This window comes from Pleurodeles waltl, chromosome 4_1 (assembly GCF_031143425.1).
Source record: "Pleurodeles waltl isolate 20211129_DDA chromosome 4_1, aPleWal1.hap1.20221129, whole genome shotgun sequence".
Lineage (NCBI taxonomy): Eukaryota > Metazoa > Chordata > Amphibia > Caudata > Salamandridae > Pleurodeles > Pleurodeles waltl.
Genome location: NC_090442.1, coordinates 331,776,294 through 331,797,687, shown reverse-complemented (window position 1 = coordinate 331,797,687; position 21,394 = coordinate 331,776,294). Strand labels below are relative to the sequence as shown.

General features: G+C 42.3%; 1 protein-coding gene across 2 annotated transcripts in view; it reads right to left on the bottom strand.

Annotated features, from left to right (window-relative positions):
* Window positions 1–21,394, bottom strand: part of BPGM (bisphosphoglycerate mutase) — a 143,460-nt gene that overhangs the window by 118,335 nt on the left and 3,731 nt on the right. The window contains exon 2 of one of the 2 annotated variants that reach the window (XM_069228447.1): window positions 19,137–19,310. The exons of the other annotated variant lie outside the window; for it this stretch is intronic. The gene's annotated coding sequence lies outside the window, so the exon portion shown is untranslated. The remainder of the gene's footprint in view (window positions 1–19,136; window positions 19,311–21,394) is intronic. 2 annotated transcript variants of the gene reach the window in all.

The following is a 21,394-nucleotide window of genomic DNA, read 5'->3' as shown; positions in this document are numbered from 1 at the left end:
AGGCCAACCGTCAGTCTGACCCAGACATGTATTCCACAGGCAGGCGGAGGCATAGAATGGTTAAGCAAGAAAAAGCCTACTTTCTAAAAGTGGTATTTTCAAACGTACAATTTAAAAACCAACTTTACCAAAATATGTATTTTTAAATTGTGAATTTAGAGAACCCAAACTCCATATCTTGCCTTAGCTGGATTCTTGCTCTAGGCAAGACTGATGGTTTAGGGATGACAGCACTTTTGTAATTAGGCGACTAGGCCACTCCTACAACAAACTGCAACTGTCGGCCCAAACCCCCAGGCTCACAAGCAGTACCTCACCAAAAACCCAAATAGTAAAAGGTGATTTGTGGCAGCCTTTACGCATGGACTCGAGTGCGACATCTCAGGGGAGTCGGGTTAAACGGAGATTACCCTTTTCTCAAATGAGCAACAAGTCTCATTCACAAACAGGCAGTGTAGGTGGTGCAGTACAATTTTCAATAGGTTTTATTAACAAGACTCCAATCTACTGTAAATTGCATGGGCGGCAATGATTAGAATAATGAACAATGCAAGAAACAGAATGTTAAAAAGGAGTCACGAATACAAAGACCACCACCATCTTGCAACATCATAAGATGTAAAATAGATGTGAAATGAACCCTAATACCCTTATATGATGAACCTAATCTCTAACCTAAAGAGAGCTAGGTGTTGTAACCTAATCTGCCAGTACCACATCCATGAGAAGAGCCCTTCAACCCTTGTTACCTTGGAATGAGGTCTCTAGATCAGACATCATTAGTGGTGACACGAAGGCTAGGTCCGCATCAAGGCGAGGTGTAGCACAGATAGCGTTGATGGCATTTGGTAGGAATACCTCAGATAATTTGGTCTGTGTGAGGTGTATTTATACACATCTTGTAGGACCCCTGATGCAGGTATGTTCCCAAACAATAAATAAGAAGGCATGCTTGGTGTGGTAATTATATAAACTTCCCTGAAAAGGTGCATTATGTTACTGTCACACTGAAGTGGGAAAGTACATGATGTGAATACCTATGCATCTCATTTTTCTTTGACGCGGATAGGGACTCCTTTACAGAGTGGCACTGATAACGTGAAACTAGAACATCTTCCTAACTATAAACGTAGCAGCCATTTTGGAAGAAATAATTAAATAAATGTGCTAAAACAGAGCAGGCTAAGAAGGTTAAAAGTCACTAGGTAATGGGGGCACAGGCCTGCAAGTCAGAAGGCTAAGCTAAACTACAGGTTCCCCTTAAAACTAAATAGGATCCACTACAATCTCTACCTGCTCCCAATGGGAATCTACACCTAAAAGATATCTAAAGGCAGTCCCCATGTTAAACTCTGGGAGGGATAGGCCTTGCAATAGTAAAAACCGAATGTGGCAGTATTTCACTATCAGAACATGCAAAATACATCAGTACATGTCCTACCTTTTGACTACACTACATCCTGCCCATGGGGCTACTTAGGGCCTAATTTAGGGGTGCCTTACACGTACAAAAAGAAAAGGTTTGGGCCTGGCAAGTGGGTACACTCTTGTCAGGTCGAGTTAGCAGCTTAAAACTGCACTCACAGACACTGCAGTGGCAGGTCTGAGCCATGTTTACAGGGCTACTCATGTGGGTGGCACAATCAGTGCTGCAGGCCCGCTAGTAGCATTTGATTTACAGACCCTGGGCACCTCTAGTGCACTTTACTAGGGACTTGCTAATAAACCAAATATGTCAATCATGGAAAAGCCAATCACCAATAAAATTTACACAGAGAGCATTTGCACCTTGTTTTCAGCGTGAAGTAACAGAGAGGCTATCTGACCTTGTGGACTACTTCTGATCATACGAGGAGGAATACACATCTAATATGGGAAAGGGCAGCAAATAAAATTTCTCAAGCATGTAACTACTATTGGGACACAGGTCATAAGGCAGGTTTCTACAGCGGACGCTCAAGAATCTTATTAACGACACTGTTAGTGGTATAAACGTTTAATTGTTTTTAAAGTTAGTAAAACCTCTAACTGAAGTCCCAATACTTACTCAAAACAACTAGATATGTTTTGACCAGCTTAATAAGACCTTTTAAATGACCTAAAAATGTATGGGTACTTCCTTGGCTGCTGCACTGACCATCTTGAACAGTTTACCGTCAGGGTGGACTATCTTAGCCATTGGCAATCACGTTTTTATTTAATAGCAGAGGGATGGATGGTGGGTGTCAGGTGGGGAATTAATGTTTGGGCTACTCTATTGATGCTCACTTGCTTTCTTTATGTTGATTGCTAGTTTATCTTTGCTTGAGATTTATAACCTGTACTTTGTTGCTTGGTGTTCATAATCTGAAGTTTGTTTGCTGCAAAACTAACAATAAATACAATGTCCACCAAATCGTGGTTCTTGTTCATGTTATCCCACTGGGTTACGTCAGGCACATTTAATATGACTGGAAAACCTTTCCTAGCCTTCCCACAAGTACACCTAAAAATCTTATAGTCAAAGCCTAAACCTAGGACTACAATTAAATGCATATGCCTCAACACAGAGGAACTGAATGTCCCAGTGAAGCGAAATACATTCTTAGAATATTGATTTTAACTAAAATGTGAAATTGCTTTCCTTCAGGAGACAAACGTAGGTATAAAAGGGGCTAATTCTCTCAGTAGGATTAAGGTTAATTGCTCCTCAGCCGTAACAAGAAAAACAAACATTTGCAATGCAACAGATCTCACGTTTGCTCAAGTTAGAGCGGTTAACAATTTCAATTCCTAACAGGACTTTTCTTGACACTTAAATTGAAAATTAAAATTAAAACAGTAGACACAAGCGAGCCGATTCAAAGTGCCATGGCCGCCATGAGCACGAAGGAGAGATACCAAAGGAAAAAGAAGTTCGCTCGCAGTCAAATGTATGGCAAACATGCAATTATCCATGTAACAGATTCGATGTCCAAGGCGGTAACCAAATCACCCCAGGGAGGACAAATGTAAATCATTTAAAAGCAATAAAGGATTTTTTAAACAAAAGCCAACAAACGAATGATACTGATAGGCATGTGGTGGGTGTGGTTAAAAGCCCACAGCTAGATTACAGCACGTCAGAGTGCTTGCGCGCTTGACCTAACAAGGTAGTCACTGAAATCACAGAGAAAAAAAGAAAACATTAAAGGGTCATCATAGCAGAAGCAGATGCAGATGGATTATCGGCAGACTGCAAAAGGGAGACAGTAGTTGAATGCAGAGAATGTTTATCCACCAACTGCAGAAACTCTGGAATTCTGGTCCACTCTAGAGAGGATATTCAATGATCTCCTCTATGATGCAATGCTAATTTTCAGTGGGTGACTTTCACCTCCCACATGATGGTATCATAAACTGACCATCCAAGAGTAAATCTAAAACTGGGGGATCGGTTTAATGAGTGGAAGAACACGGGATGGTAGCTGAGAGGGGCAACTACCCACCACACATAATAACCACAACCCTTGTCGGGGTGGACCACTAAAATCACTAAATAAACCTGAGTTCAACCCCTTAGATGTTATGGCACAAAGGCGAAATGCTTAACCTGCAGGCAATGTGTAAACTTTATGAGTACTACAACAATATTCAAGTCAAAACACAACAAAAGAAAAATACCTAACCAATTCAGACAGAGAAAATGTTAATAATATGACACCAAAACAGCAAAACTCCAATAAAGGAAATTGGAGTTATGACATTTTAAATATAAAAATTGAGCCAAAACAAGTTACGCAGAAACATTGCTCGTCTGGTTGCACTTGACTAGTATCTAAGCATAAGTTAAGGCCAACTGCGAATGAGCACAGATAAGAAACAGGACCCAGTTATGACTCCGTTGGTAGTTTTACCTTCAGACTTAGTCTCTGAAATGGAACTCAAAAAAATCTCAACGGGGCAAAGCAGCAGACTGGCTAAAGAGGGCTCCACGTTGTCAGATAGCTTCTGGATGAGGCTGCGGTGAAGCTGTTGATTTTTGGAAGGAAACCTCCACACAGAGGAAATTTGAATATTACACCCAAGGAAGGTCCCTTGGTGGCCGGATACTTTTGGCGGCCCTACCCCTAGTGAAGATTTCTACTTTCTGACTAACGTTTTGGGAGTTCGGATTCATTTATTAGGTAAGGGCTGCAGCTGTAGCTGAAGAGGGCTCTACAAAGATGGATACCTTCTCCGTGAGGTTCTGCAGTGATGGATTTGATACTGTGGAAAATCTGAGAGAGGAAGCGACCTCAATCTTTGGCCCAGCAGTAATGCACCTTTGTCGTATCAGCTTGGCAACTTTAACCCAGTCCATTAGGAGTTTCTTGCAGAAAAAAGCTTATTAAGCGGCAAGTTCACTCTAGCAGAGACCAGCAGCAGGATCCAAGGAAGGTCCTGTTGGAACTAGTCAGCTGGGCAGTTGTAGAAAAAGGCATCTTGTAGCTTGTGTCCACGTAGCTTGAACAGGAGCTCAGCCTTTTGACCCTTGTAACCCACTACTTTGTCCTGACAAGATGGAAAGCACTCAACCTTCAAAGTCACAGACAGCCGGTCCAGCCCTCTTGTGTTCTACAACAGGTTCAGAAAGTCTTCAGAGGAGGGTACTGTGGGTGCCACATTTCTGCCTGGCATCAGCCTGAGGGAGGGGGTTACTCCTGGCTCCAAACTAGCCAATATGGTTTAAGTTCTGAGGGAGGAACCACCCATTTTGGCACTCTTCCAGTGTGCCCTGCCATAAACAATCCCACAGTGCCTTTCTTGGCCTAAATCCAACATGGTGAAACTCGTCCCCGCTACTGCAGATCCTATGTGCTCACCCAAGAAGTGTATACAGAGTTGACAGAAAAGAAATATGGAGGTCTAGACAACTGATTTACTAACAATGATATATATTTGATTGATACAGCATCATCAATTTCCATAAAGCCTTAAAGTGATGCATAGGGGAAGGGCAATGCTCATGTGGTGCATCAAGAACAATAGTGCTCAGATATTTGTACAAAAACGGTTGATAACTTCAATAAGCCTGCTCAAGTGGGCCAAGTACATCAGTTCATAAGTTACCCAAGATCCGGAAGGGCAGGTGGAGCATAAATCAGTCAAAGTTTTGATCCTCTTGGAAAGCGTGTGATTTCTCTACATTATAACAGGACTTCATCAGGACTCTACAAGGACCAACCTGTGTGTTGAAATGTATCCAGTCAGACACCATGGCTATAGGATTGCTAAAAACCAATGTGAACTTTGAAACCAGGGTTTGACTCACTTGGAGTCGGAGAAGGGCTGGGTTTGACCTAGATTTCAATAAGGTTACCTAGTGTTGATAACAGGGCAATTACTTGCATTGTCAGGACAGACATTATTAGTATCTCTTTTAATTTGATACTGTGCTGCAGAGTGCTCAAGCCACACCTCCGGATTACGGCGGGTTATTTTCAGGGGCAGGAGAGCGTGTCAGCACAGCTTGATAGAAACTGGAGTATTCCCACTTGTTGTTTTCCTTGTAGGCAGCTCTCTGCCATTTTTTGGGAGGTGTCTGGCTCCCTTCCTCATGTGGGTGCCATACTGAAGGGTGCAATCCCTTTATTTTAATCGGTTTATGCTTTTAGTTTTCTCACACTTGTTTAAGTTAATCTTTTGTTACCAGCAGTCGCCAGTCACAGGGGATCCTGCGACTGGTTTCAGGGGCTGCTGGACCCTGGTTTCTACTTTTCTTTACCCAATCATTTTAATCGGCTGACACATTGCAGAGCTTTCCGTCATGTCCCCGTTTATTGTGGGTTATTTCAAGGGCAGGAGAGCACGTCCACACAGCGGATAAATTCAGCAGGCAAAATGCTGGCATGCTGAAGGGACACCAAAGGTAAGCACGTCTGTGACCTGATGGTGCAGAGCGCCCAACCCCCTGGTAGTTTGCTCCTAGATGGGTGACTAAAGGTAACTTACACATGCAAGGCTCTGTTTGCGCTAAACTCAGGTAAAAGCAGCGGTTCCCATCTTAGAGCTCTGCACTAGCCTAGTTTTTGATACTAATATTTGCCAGATATTCACCGGCCACAGTATCCAAAACTCGCCTTTTTTGAGTCCTATAGATTATCCTATATAGACCATGTCAACGCAGTGACCTCTTCTGCATTTTTACTCTTAGGTCACTAAATAAGATCTTTCCATACATCCTGGAACATCTTAAGAAATTGATTGTTACTTCATTAATGATGGACAGAGGACATCGCCGAACCCAATGGATATCAGAAAATAGCAGTGAAATGCAGTTAAGTCAGTCACTCACACACACACACACACACACACTTTTGCATATTAGTCCCCCTGCATCACTCACAACACACCACATACATGCTATTACCCATTGCCATTTTACAGCACATGCATGCCGCAAACACACATTGCCATACATCCATGACACAACATACACACACACTATTGACGCTGCACCCAAACAACACAACCACAACACAACTACACAAACATTACAACTACACACATCATGACAATGGCCGCCACACAACACTCACCTGACTGTTGCACGCAGCAACACAACATCAATGCCATATGCAAGTCGCACACATATTGACAACCACAGCACCCACTCCAGCTCTCTCCTTCTCAACCAGCCAATCACATCACACACATACACGCACTGATTCACACACACACAACTCGAAGCAGAACATGACCGGCACAGGTCCCCTTATAACATGCACACATGGACATAGTTGACAGGTGTGATTGTACTGTCATTGTGGTACAGCATTAATTTGCCAATGAATACTGACATCAAAATGACATTTGTGTATGTGTTGTTACCAGTGTCCCCATCTGTATCTGACCCACTCATGTCCCTGACATACGCATGTAACAGTAATCTAAAAACAGTCTGCAGTGGTCCGAGCTCATGTGCAGTGACCGCCCAACATACACAGCCACTGCGGGCTCCTTACCTTTGTTTCCAGTAACTGGGGGGGCCATGTGTTTTCCACAGTCCAGTGGCAGCAGCGACAGAGAGTGTTGTGCAGTTGTGTCCAGCCAGCAATGGAAGTAGAATTAGGAAGAAAAAAAAGTGAGTTTTCACCCCTTTTCTCCCCCAATCCGCCAAGTCAGAACTGGAGCTCAGACCGCCATATTTTGTTTGGGGATAAAGCACATCCAAATCTGAACAGCTGTAAGTGTGGATGGGGTTCTGCCGCCAGCCACTCTTTCCTAAGGTGCCATGGCAGTGGATGGGAATCCTTGGCAGAGTCAGGGGGACTTGAGCGGGTTATCGTCTATGGGACCGTCAACATCTAAATTGAGCATGCGGACCGCCAAACCGGAGGATGGGGTTTCCACTGAAAAAGTGGCAGCTGACCCATTGTCACCAACGTCTAAAGCAGGCCATTAATTCAGTTTTCAAACTCCCAAGGTTTTAAAAAATAATATTGCACTAGCCCTCCTTCCATTTCCTGCATCTCACCGCTGCTTTAAGAAAGAAGCAAACGCCATAATAAACATCATGCTGCTTGAGGGCAGAAGATAGGTCAGTGCATCCCTGCTTTTCCTAAACTTCAAGGATTTCAAAATCGGCTTACTAAATAACTGAAAAAAAAAGTTTGTCATTTTTTTTTTTTTTTTTTTAAAGTGAAAAGACTGCTTCAACAATCCATCACAAAGACAAACCAAAACGGACGCCCACCCGAAGACCACTAGTGCCTGGGACGCTCATAAGACGCCATCTAGTGAAGCGAAAAAGTAGGGATATCTCCCAATGTCAGAGAACTATAGTTAAGTATAGTACGGGATACGCAGGTACAAAAAATGTGAGCTAATCTTAGAGCTTTTGCTCTTGTACTGTAGGTTAGGATCTGAATGAATAATAAAATGAGAGCTAGTGGGAGGCAGATGCATCGTATGCTTACAAATGCGGTTCTCCTCAATTTATGGTGTCCTCCAACCCCAGCACCGTATGAGGGCAAAGTTACACACGGAGCATTGTAGATATTCAAAAAAGGGGAAATATTCCATTGCCTTCAGCCTTTGGCATGTTAAATAATACTGCACAGCTTCATGTGAGATCAACAAATCTGTTATTGCCAAGAGCCTGTACTATTAACAAGCATTAGCAAAGCCAACAGGTTTCGCCTATGCGAAATCTGCTGATTTTATCATTACTGTTTTACACATATTACATGGAAGCACTAGCTGCTGGGCAGCATATCTTAAAGTTGAAAAAAAGCAGTATGGCACTAACCGCGAATAGAGATATTGCACAGAGGTGCTAGATGCTGTATAACATAGTTTAAAGCTCTTTAAAAAAAAAAAGCTATGAAGCGGACAGTGTTCACTATGTCATACTGCTTTTTTTTTTTATCTTTAAGACATGCTGCATAGTAGCTAGCCCTGCAGTGTAACATTTTTTTTAAATCATTGACAAAACCAATAGATTTTGCAAAGGCAAAACATGTTAGCTTTGCCAATGCTTGTTATTTTTTGCAGTTTTATGTAGCGCAAATTCAGTCTAAACCTATTGTAGCGCTTTACCTGAGCATCAGTTACATTACACAAGATCACATTCATTTATTGTTATAGACCCAATGGAAGATTAACTGATTTATCAAAAAATCCTCTTAAATCTCGAACCAACACTAGGAGGAGCTTTGTGTAACATCACAAAACAAAATAAAATGATGGACGGAGTGTTGAAACTTTTCAAACACTCACCCCCAATCACAGATCTGGGTTTAATCCATGGTTACTTTTCTCACCACGTCACCCCAGTTTGGACCCAGCCATATGCAAATCAGTCTTGATCCTGTTCCCCATAGTTCAGCCCGAACTGCCAGACCAGGAAACAAGCATCCTGGGACCGGTTTCAGGGTATCACCCTTCATCAGCCAGGCTAGCTTGAATCCAGTGGCGCAGCGAGCAAGGGACCCACGTCAGGGAATACCCCTGCCACTTAGGGCGCACAAAGCAACATCACAAAACAAAATAAAATGATGGACAGAGTGTTGAAACTTTGTTTGTTTGTTTGTTGGAGCTGTGTGTAAGCCTGCCATGGACGCTACCAGGGTAAGCTTCAATTAAGCTCAGTCTAATTGAAAAAGCTGCTCTGTTGGAAGTCCTTTTTTAACAGCCAATGAATGACGGCATAACAGGGAGTGGAGCAGATGCTTTTGGCAGATTGAATGGGAGAAGACAGCCTGCAGATGCACTCATAAGGAGTGCTCATTTGGAAATGTAAAAAGAAAATACCTTCATAGTGAAGTAGTGAGTGGATGGACAATGGCCAGTGACCAGAAGCTGCACTTGGTCCAAGCTCCACCCCAGGCAACGACAGAGCAAGAGTGCAAATGAAAGTGGATGGAGTGCTGGGCAATCCACAGCACGCAAATTAAAGCGACGTTTGAATAAAACAGTAAGTAACAGGCAGGTTTTACGCCTCTTAATTTACAAAAACATTGCAAAAAAAAAAAAAAGCCTATGAGAGGGTCAGTGCTGGCCGCTGGCTGCGTCAGTGCATTTTTTGTTTTCTTTAAGCCATGTTGCAGAGCAGTTCGCATTGTTATGCAACATGTAAAAAAACATTGACAAAGCCAATAGAAACTGCATAGGCTAAACCCATTGCTTTTGGGAATGCTTGTTTTCACTGCTAGTCTTATTTCTGATCATATGCAGCCAGATTAGTCCCCAGAGATATACTGCTGTGTTTGTTTTGAGGCCATGTGCATACAACAAAGGACAAGAACCCGGTCTAAGAGCCACTACTCTGCGTTACAGTACAATGTTAGGCATCTTCCATGAAGATGAAAAAACACAAAACAAAGGAATGAGACCATTTTGTATTCAAGTGGAAGAGTCACTTCTACCAGAATCTCCCAAAAGCATAGTTCACTGAAGTTAGTTATACGCATGCATACATCTGCACAAACGGGGCACCCAGGACAACACTGGCCTGTTCTGTCATTTTATATGTATGCAATTTCAACATCTCTTCATGGGATCGGTATGGAGTATGGGCATAATAGTACCTGGATGTGTGCTGTCACCAGGGGGTAGCTTTGGCAGTAAGAATTGGGTGGTTGAAGGGGGAGATGGAGTGAGCTTCAAATTTTCCATTAATATAATGTTAAAATGCATTATACTACAATCAGGACGCATTAGAGGGACTTAAGGGGCAGTGAAAAGAGAAAGGAATGCGAACTGGTAGGGGTACTGAGAGAAATCACAATATTTTGTATAATAACCAACATTTCTGAAGACTTTCAAAACAGAGAGGCAAAGAGTGTGTTTTTTGTGTGTGCGTTCTTGTCTGTGTGACTGTAAAATATTGTGGTGAAATCTGGCAGACACCTCACCATGCCAGACTGAAAGCACCTTACCCAACTATTTACCCAAAAAACATGTTCTTGGGGGTCAGGGGGGAATAACAACCCTTACACCACTCCTGAAGGTACACCACTGGTTGTCACCTTTGACCTTTTGAAGAAAAAGGTACATTTAAAAACTTTAAAATGATTATTTGAGCACAACGTTAATTTGAATCAACTCCAGCTTGCCGCCTCTGATTTGTAAAGCACGGAAGTGGTTAACATCCCATTTTAGGTGCCATTTTGAAATTACATCTCCTCTTAGAATGATCTTGTGGCCACTGTGCACAGCTCTCACTAGATTGGTAATGTAGCCACTACTCAATAGCTGTGCGAAGACGCAGTTATGAACAAATAGGACATGAAATACTGAAGTCAATTTTAAGTGCAAGGAACAAGACAAACAGAAGATGACAGATGTCACCACCAGCACCATACTAACATTTTGGTCACTGACAATGAGAAGCTGCAGTTCTGATTTGAGCACTAAAACATAAAGGCATCTAACTAGAAATCACATAAGGTTTGCTCTTATGTATCGCTTCAGTTATACAGCCATCACTCTACTCAGGGTAATCTAAATACACACCAAAAGATAACACATGCTCATCCTCTGGTAGCTTGGCACAGAGCAATAAGGCTTATCTAATGAGGCAATGTGTATGGTATTTGTGCAACATACACACACACACAAAAACACAAACACCACATAAAGACGCCACACAGGTTTAAAAAATAGAGACTATTTATCTGAGCGAAATAGGACCAAAACAACAAACGTCCAATCAGTAGAAGTCGAGATATTGATTAAATGCACAAATAGTGCTTAGAAGTCACTAGTCGTCAAAAGGTTACTTGAGGTCGCTAGGGACCGGTATTAATCCAAAATTCAGGCCAACTGCAATGGAGGGTAGGCTGGCTATAGTACCCAGACAGATCCCACTGGCAAAGTACCTTGGATGGAGCAAGTGTCGATGTTGAAGCCACGATGTGTCGTCGTTGAACCACGTCACATCGAGCTCCATTCAAGTGAATGCAATGCGTTATTGTCGAGCCTCGCAGTCTGTGAATCCGCTGTTGTCGAGCAGCCTCTGTGTCGAAGGGCAAGGCAGCAGAAATTTTCCAGAAGGTGATAGGATACGCTGATTTTGGTAGAAATCAGCTGCATAACCCACGCTGATGCCTAGAGCTTGGAGGGGGCACATCAGGCAAGGGTAAGACTCACGTAAGGTAGAATCCAGCAGCATCCAGCAGCACTAGCAGGATTGCAGGATGTCTTTTGTGTCCCTGAGACTTCTGTCAACAGGGGGAAAGCCAGCAAGCCCTTGGGGAAAGGCAGTCTTTCAAGCAGAGTCATGGAGCAGCAGGGCAACAAGCAGAAAAGCAGTCCTTCCAGAAAAGCAGTATAGTGGAGTCCTTTAAGCAGCACAGCAGTCCTTCTGACAGAGGTTCAGTTCAAGATCCAGAAGTGTCTAAATTCAGGGGGTCAAAAGACGCAGTACTTAAACCCAAAAGTGTTTTGACAAGGGGGATGCCTTCAAAGGAACTCTCTGAATTACACAAGGATCCCTGCGAGTCCAGTCTTACCTGCCAATCTATCTACTGGGGGTAAGCAGTCCTCTGAGTGGAGTCAGTGCACTACCATTTGAAGTGCAAGTCTGGACCTCTGCCCATCCTCTCTGCCCAGGATGACCAGTCAGTATGCAGATGCAGTTGAGTGCCCCAAGTTGTGGCTGTCTGGAGGAAATGCACAAATATAGCTGTCATCCAGCCATGTATTGGCGACAGGCTGTCAGGCACACAGAGCAGTAAGAGCTGAGAAATGCCCAATTTTTAAAATAGTAATGTTAAATCCAACTTTACCAATAAAGATTATTTATTGTAACCACCGCAATGATATGAAACATGATGTAACTACTCCTTTTTGATCAGGAATTACAGCTTAAACATATATTAAGGAATCCCCAATGTTGGCCTATGAGAGGAGTAGGCCTCACACTAGTGAAAACAACTTTGGGAGTTTTCACTACCGGGACAAACTCTTACGTTTTACTGGGTAAAATGTAAGAGTACATGTCCTACCTTTTACTTACATACCACACTGCCCTTAGGGTTAGTTAGCGGTGACTTATATGCAACAATAAGGGATTTTAAGGCTTGGTAAGTAGTTTTAAATGCCAAGTGGAAGTGGCAGTAAACTGTACACACAGGCACTGAAGTGGCAGACCTGAGACAGGTTTAAAAGGCTACCTCTGTGGGTGGCATAATCTGTCCTGCAGCCCACTAGTAGTATTTTAAATGCAGGTTCTGGGTCTATGGTATACCACTTTACAAGGGACTGAGCAGTACAATAAGAGTGCAAATCAGGTGTACACCAATGTCATTGTGTAAATGAGAGAGCATGTTATCACTGATTAGCAGTGGTAAAGTGCTAAGGGTACTAAAAGCCAACAACATGAAGGTCAGAAGAAGAGGCAGAGGAAGGCAAAAAGGTTTGAGGTAACCCTGTAAAAAGGGCCATTTCCAACTGTGGAGCAAAATAGAAAAACATGTTTTCATTAGAGAGAGTTCAGCAAAGTGTATGATGTAAAAAATTTTTTTAAAAAAAATAAATAAATAAAAAAAAAAGGTGTTGTTTTAATGTAGTCAAGGAAAAGGCTTACTTGCTGTGTACTAAAATACATTAAAATGTGACATATTGAGCACCTCACGCTCCTGGGCCCGGGGCCACTGCACCTGCTGAGCCAGCGACAGCTACTCATGTGTCCAATAAACAGAGAAAAATGCACCCAACGTTTTGGTTCTAGATGCGCAATGGCTGAATGACCAGCAAAAGGTTTCCTTGGTAGAGCACGTAAGCAATGAGTGCAGCTGCGTCACAACTTCTTTAAACCTATTTGTACATCAATTACCAATATTTAATTCACACCATTTGTCATGTTAAAAATGTAAACCATTTGATGACCCCTGTGTTTCTTTATGACATAAATGCACATACAGCACCGTGTGTCCCTGTGCGAGTGAACTCAGTGCTGTCTGACAAGACCTCAACAAGAGCACTTAATATGTTTCCATGTGTCCTTTTTCAAGACAAAATAAAACTTTATATTCTCCAGATCTTTGTCAGTCAGTCATAACATTATTCGATTTTCTCATAAAAATCATAAAAGTACAATACAATGAAATGAACAGAAAAAACTAGAATCGTCTACCCCCACAATATAGTTACATAGATCTAAAAATCTATATTAAAAAGCATAAGTGCTAAAATTAAGATAAAATGTATGAGCGCTAACAGAAAGTACTGTAAAAGGTTGCAAAAGAGCAAAACCAATACTGGATTTACGCACTAGGAAAATAAATCTTTCTTAAGGATGCAGAGCTTCCCTTGAACATGTTTCATTCTAATATGATGGGCGTGCTTAGGGGCAAAAACACTTAAGATGCTTTGGTATTGAGTCCTTCATCACTATAGTTGGTCAAGGAAGGTCCTGGGGTGCAGAAAGGATGCTGATGGCTTGCTTTAGGAAAAAAGGGGAAAAAAATAAAAAAACAGCTCAGAGGATGCTGTAACAATTTTGCTAGACTAAAAGATAGACGAGTAGTAAGTCTTGCTGTGCTTTCCAAGCCTGGCTGGACGGGATTCTTTCTTCCTGCAAGTGGCTCTCAAACTGGCTCACTTGTTAAATTGACTCATAAAGCAGCACTGAGGTACCTTCAGCATGGATGGTCTGCCTTTCTTTACATATGTGGTTTCTGATTAAATAACTCTGATCGCTGAATACATGCTACAGAGATCTGTTTGGAAGGAGCATCCATCTGGCTTCAACTCTGGCTTCCATCACTCTCTGGTCCATATACTAACACTGTAACACTGGATAACAAGAACACCTCCTTTTAAATCACTAATTCATGTTATGTGTGCTGTACACTTAGTAGTGATTAATATTACTGTGAATTTGTTACTACCCAACATTTACTGCAGGGTAGGGAGGCAAATAAATATTTTGAAGGGATGAACAGTAAGACAATGAACATCTGCACCTAATTGCTATTCTCAGAACCCGAACAGAGTTCGATTTCCTCTCCTATCACAGCGTATACTCATTCAGAGGTGCTAAAATAAAAAAAGTACCTACACAGTGAAGTAGCCAGTGGAAGGACTACCAGAAGCTGTAGTAGGTCCAATCTCCATGCCAGGCAAAGCAAGAGTGGATGACGTGCTGTCCAATCAGAAGCACATAAGTTAGAGTAGCAGAATAAACAAAAGGTAACTACAGGAAGGGTTCTAAACCCCTTTTAAGATTTTTGTTTTTTTACCTACAAAAGACTTCACAAGCACAGAACAAGTGCTCTGCAGGTAAAAACTAAAAAGACACAGTAATGATGTAAATAATAAAAAGCAGTGGGGCCAGGATACATCCTTGTTCCACCCCACAGGCTAGGGCAAAAGTATCAGAGATTTCTACTGAGGAGCCAAACCCAAACTTTGCTTCTAAGTTCTCATGAAGTACATACCAAACACTGACTAATGCCCAGGTCCTACAGCAACAACCCAAGTTTGGTTCTCTTAACACAGTTGAATACTGTCAACAAGACTATAAAGGCCAGGTACAGCAGACAGTGCTTAGATATGGTACTTGCCAATGATCAAATTTAAGTTTAAGCATTGTACCACTGTACTCAGCCCCTGGCGACACCCAAAGTGAAAAGGGACCCAGGATATTGTTATAGTTTACCCATGTTCTTAGACGGTTGAAAATCGTCTGTCAAATTATTTTAACTAAGCTATCTATAGAATAAATGGGACGATAACTTTGGGTGGCATGAAATCCTCTTTCTTAAAAATAGGGACTATTGTAGAAAGGGTCCAGGAGCTTGGAATCTTAATACATAGTGAATTATTAAAACATTAAGATATCAGTAGTACAGTTAATGAGGTGCATTGGGACCCCATCCGGTCCAGTCCCTGGGCTTTACCGCTTGGGCTTTGCCTAACAGCATGGGTAACTTCCTGAAGGGTAACATGCATTATCGTGGAATGGGATAATTGACCTCTAAACAATTCCCTCAGGCTTTCCTTTTCTGCCAAATGGTACATGGCTGTCAAATGATAGCCGAGTCTCAACCTGGGACATTACAATTCAAAAGGGGATTTGGTGGAGCTTCCTTTTGTTTTATCTTGTTAACCAGGTCCCAGAATATCTTATTGTTCAGAGTGCAGCACTTTGCAGGAGCTTCCAATCACTACCATTCAAAGCATTCTTCCTTGTCCTCAGGGTGTTTTTATAAATATTACGAGCTTCCTTCACTGCAACGGGGTCTTTCGTGGTTGTAGAGAGAGCCTTCCTTAACCTACAATTAGCTAATGAGAAAAGACTGTCAAATCAACGAGAGTTCACCTGCCCACACCTAATTGGTTGTGACAGAGGCTGCCTGATTCTTAAACTTAGAGTATCATAATCGGCTAACATTGCCTCCACCCGTTTGTCCGACAAATTGTGCAAAAATAAAACTATCAAGTAATCTTGTATTTTAAGCCAGTTATGTTCCACTTATAAAACTAAAAGAGCTCCTTGTGGCTAACATTCATAGAGCCCTTTGTGGTAACACCATCGTCCCGAAGGATGGCGGTGCTGAAAAGTACAGAGGAAAGAGCTTGGTTACCATCTTGAATACCCTCGGAGTCAATCCACATTATAAAAGATATCAAACTGATTTGAATGAGGAATGGAAAACTGGACCTCCATACTACAGGGAGTGCAGAATTATTAGGCAAATTAGTATTTTGACCACATCATCCTCTTTATGCATGTTGTCTTACTCCAAGCTGTATAGGCTCGAAAGCCTACTACCAATTAAGCATATTAGGTGATGTGCATCTCTGTAATGAGAAGGGGTGTGGTCTAATGACATCAACACCCTATATCAGTTGTGCATAATTATTAGGCAACTTCCTTTCCTTTGGCAAAATGGGTCAAAAGAAGGACTTGACAGGCTCAGAAAAGTCAAAAATAGTGAGATATCTTGCAGAGGGATGCAGCACTCTTAAAATTGCAAAGCTTCTGAAGCGTGATCATCGAACAATCAAGCGTTTCATTCAAAATAGTCAACAGGGTCGCAAGAAGCGTGTGGAAAAACCAAGGCGCAAAATAACTGCCCATGAACTGAGAAAAGTCAAGCGTGCAGCTGCCACAATGCCACTTGCCACCAGTTTGGCCATATTTCAGAGCTGCAACATCACTGGAGTGCCCAAAAGCACAAGGTGTGCAATACTCAGAGACATGGCCAAGGTAAGAAAGGCTGAAAGACGACCACCACTGAACAAGACACACAAGCTGAAACGTCAAGACTGGGCCAAGAAATATCTCAAGACTGATTTTTCTAAGGTTTTATGGACTGATGAAATGAGAGTGAGTCTTGATGGGCCAGATGGATGGGCCCGTGGCTGGATTGGTAAAGGGCAGAGAGCTCCAGTCCGACTCAGACGCCAGCAAGGTGGAGGTGGAGTACTGGTTTGGGCTGGTATCATCAAAGATGAGCTTGTGGGGCCTTTTCGGGTTGAGGATGGAGTCAAGCTCAACTCCCAGTCTTACTGCCAGTTCCTGGAAGACACCTTCTTCAAGCAGTGGTACAGGAAGAAGTCTGCATCCTTCAAGAAAAACATGATTTTCATGCAGGACAATGCTCCATCACACGCGTCCAAGTACTCCACAGCGTGGCTGGCAAGAAAGGGTATAAAAGAAGGAAATCTAATGACATGGCCTCCTTGTTCACCTGATCTGAACCCCATTGAGAACCTGTGGTCCATCATCAAATGTGAGATTTACAAGGAGGGAAAACAGTACACCTCTCTGAACAGTGTCTGGGAGGCTGTGGTTGCTGCTGCACGCAATGTTGATGGTGAACAGATCAAAACACTGACAGAATCCCTGGATGGCAGGCTTTTGAGTGTCCTTGCAAAGAAAGGTGGCTATATTGGTCACTGATTTGTTTTTTTTTGTTTTTGAATGTCAGAAATGTATATTTGTGAATGTTGAGATGTTATATTGGTTTCACTGGTAATAATAAATAATTGAAATGGGTATATATATTTTTTTGTTAAGTTGCCTAATAATTATGCACAGTAATAGTCACCTGCACACACAGATATCCCCCTAACATAGCTAAAACTAAAAACAAACTAAAAACTACTTCCAAATATATTCAGCTTTGATATTAATGAGTTTTTTGGGTTCATTGAGAACATGGTTGTTGTTCAATAATAAAATGAATCCTCAAAAATACAACTTGCCTAATAATTCTGCACTCCCTGTATGTAGAGGGTCTGGAATCACCCATGACGGTTGTGAAACATTAGAACTGATGGGATCAACTTGAATGCCCACATCATTCTTTGCTTGTATATTAGCAAGTTAGGGGTGCCATGGTTGACGAGAAAAAACAAACAGCAAAAAAACGTTATCTCTTTAGAAGTAGCTTAACGGAACCAAATATATGTTACTCCATACCCTAGTATGACTCAGAGGCTCAATTAAAAGTATTGGCAAAAGGAATGGAGATCTAAAGTTGACAACACCACAATCCCCCTCTGCAACAACTGGACCAGGCCCAATTCATCCAATTCTGTGAGTCAGCAAGATATCATTAGCAAAGGGCAAAAGAAAACCATCTATGCTGTACAAGCCAATCCAAAACTTTATTACACAATTCTTCATTGGTCTCCACCTGCCCTTTACACAAATGGGGAACTCAGATAAGAATAGCCACATAAGGGAAGGCGGTCATAGGAAGATTTATTTTTGTCGGATTAAATTAGGGTGTGAGTCACTTGCCCCCCTGCATGCAAATTAGTATGAAAACCACGTTTGTTCGGATTCAGACTAGACTCGTTAGATGGTGGAGGGAAGTGCCCAGAAGTTGTATTTCCCTCAGGCCCTGATGCTGGGAGACTAACAGTGGACCAACTAGAAAGTGGCCCTTCCAGGACTCCTAGTGTAGATAGCATCGAAGAACTGCATTGTGGAGACAAAGTAAAGGGTATGTGGGAATTAACCCCTTATGTATCAGAACCTGTCTGGAATGCCTAAATAACAAAGCAATTTGCAGTTCAATAGTTTTAATCTGCTCAATAAGAGGAGAGGGTTTGGCACTTAAAAGTTCCTTGATTTTTCCACAGCAAACTTCCATAAAATGATTAGCATCATTTTGGCCCATTGTTTACATCCCTTGGGCCCCTGCCTGAATCGATGAGAAAGAAGGAGCCATGTTAACAGTGAGGGCTGAGTCTTTGATTAAAGTCGGCTTGCCTGGGACATCTTATTAGAAGTTGCTTTCTTTTTCTGCAGGTTCCTTGCTTTGTTCTCCTACTAGAGAAGTAGAGTTAATGGTTTCACAGGGTACTGAAATAGATTAATCAAAAGGTACCAGCAGTATCAGAGATTAACTTGGTAATATTGAGAAACGGTCTATGCGCCAAGGCGAGGCTCAAAGAATTGTCTCATATTGACTCAAGTCGCTGAAGGTACCATACCCATGATCAACGAAAGACTTCTCTCAGTTAGCACAATTTTGATGCTGACAGCCCCCATGGTCCTTTCCAACATTCAATCAATAGAAGTATATTTCCCTGGTGGAGTGGATGCTGGTTGGCCCCAATGTTATTTTTCTTTACCATCGTAACAGTGGGAAGCAAACTAATCAAAGCAAATTAAACTATTATAAGTTGTTAAAAAGTGCCAGCAAAGTAAAACCACCACACAGTACCTTGATAGCAGGGGCAGAGAGGAGGCCCAGCCCAGCCTCCTCCGGGCTCGGACGGCTTTGCCCAGGCACGTCCAGTGCTACAGGGGACAGCGGTGCAATATGAGGCCAAAGGAAGGCAGGAAGAATCCTGGGGTTTGTAGTCCTCTCCGCCCTTCTGCAACAAACAATCCACCGCTGTGCACGGTAAAGCAACATTTTTAGTAATTCTGTTGTCTGGACTTCCATCTTTCTTTTCTATTTCAACTCTGGATAGGATTAACTATATAGCTATCCAACAGAACCAACTGTTTATTTGTATAGTATATGACACCCAGGCTCTGAGGAACAGTCACCCCATTGATATTTAACACCCAAGAAGTGTGGCAAGGAAAATAAGCAACTCCTCCTCTGTGGTCACTAGTTCTGGGGGCATCTCCTTTCCCCCTGAGATTGATGCTTGTCTGACTGGGGGAACAAAGAAGGGCTCTGCCCAGGTGTCAGATAATATTTGCCTTTGACAAGGTAGGAATCTCCGAAGTTATTAAAGTTCTTGTGCACAGCCCAGAAGGTAATCCTGCCAGAAGAACATAACACCTCTCCATCCCCAAGCCTTTCTCTTGCTCTGGGAGCAGGTTTCACACCTCATCAAGGGGGCTAATCATTTTCCAAGTAACAATTGGAGCTCAAGCAAATGGGCCACCAGAGGCTTAAAGCAAGGGAAAGGTACATGAGTGAATTGGGCTTGTGATAAATATTTCAAAAGGTTCAAGAATCAGATTTCTAGCTGCTGGGATGGAAAAGTCAATGTTATGGTAGTAAACATGACACCCTGCCCTAAGTGCTCCAATTGCTGTGATATGAGGATCCTTGATAACGATTTCTGGTCACAAGTGAACACGGGTCCTGTATGTGCATATTGATCTGAGCCGGTCTCGTGGTCTGGTTACACCATGTGGGGAGCACCACAAACTACCCTCTTAGTGGTGGAAGACTACCATCCTCACCAGAAGCTGAGCAGCACAAGCATGGTGGTGGCAGCATACTGTTTTTAGCTAGAGCAATCAAGCATTATGGCCAGGCCCTCTGACCTGTGTCATGGGAGGGGAACCTACAGGCCGACTCACTGACTTTATACTTCTGTGTGCTCATCTTAACAGTGGCCTACAGCTGGGAAGATGTGAGCACAGCAAGAGCACTGCGCTGGTATGTGCCTGAGCCTATGAATCCTACAGTATATGAGGATCATGCATGCATGTGTGTGTGTGCACACACTGCATTGGTATGTGTGTGTCTATCTGAGAGCTAAGGCACATAAACACAACACATGGGGGTTTGAGCGCATTGCGCTGGTTTGTGTATGTGTCCTAGAGTGGTATAACACATGGAGGGGGGTGGGTGTGTGTGTGAATGTGTGTGTGTGTAAACAATTAGAAGATGATTATGACAATAGGCAAGCAGCTCATCTGTATGTTACCAATCAACCTGCCCACCAATTTCTTTAAAAATAAATAAACTGGACAACATGCTCTAGGCATTCATATGGCGAAATATACCACTGGCAGACATAAAACAACTACATATAGATAGAAATTAGGAAGGAATTAATGTAGCAGTTTCCCACTGTACTAAACTACATTTCTGTTCGGACCAGGAAAATAACGGTGCTCTACTGAAGCTACCTTACAGCCACTATAGATATAAGTGGAACAAACCCTTTTATGCCACCTCCATCTTCCTTTATGGTAGTATAATGACCCTATTGCTATCAACATAGCATACTTAAATCAGAAAAGAGCTGGAACTGCCAGGGGAGGCCGGAGTTCTTTCACACATTTTGTTTGACACCGATTTTTGATAATCTATTACCTCCTACTGCAATCATTTATTTCAGATATAAATATTTCATGACCATTTTAACAATATCTTTTGGAACTACAGTAGTAGGTTGAACAGAAAATCTATCCACATCAGACATGCAACAACCAGAACTCATGGTTACTATAAATATAAAAACGATACTCTGCAATTGGAAATTGTTCTAAAAAAATGTGATACTTATCTGGTGGGCATGGTTAAGCTTTACTGGGAGTGTTGATATTTCACTTTCACAATTCAATCCACCCACTAAAACCAGGATTGATATAGGATAAAACGGACTGAAATCTACACAAGTTATAACCACCTTACTTATGTGTAATTTGCCGAACTCTGAAGGCTGGTTTATGATCAGCATGCCAAGTCATCCAACTTAACTTGTGACAAAAGTATAGTGCTATTTG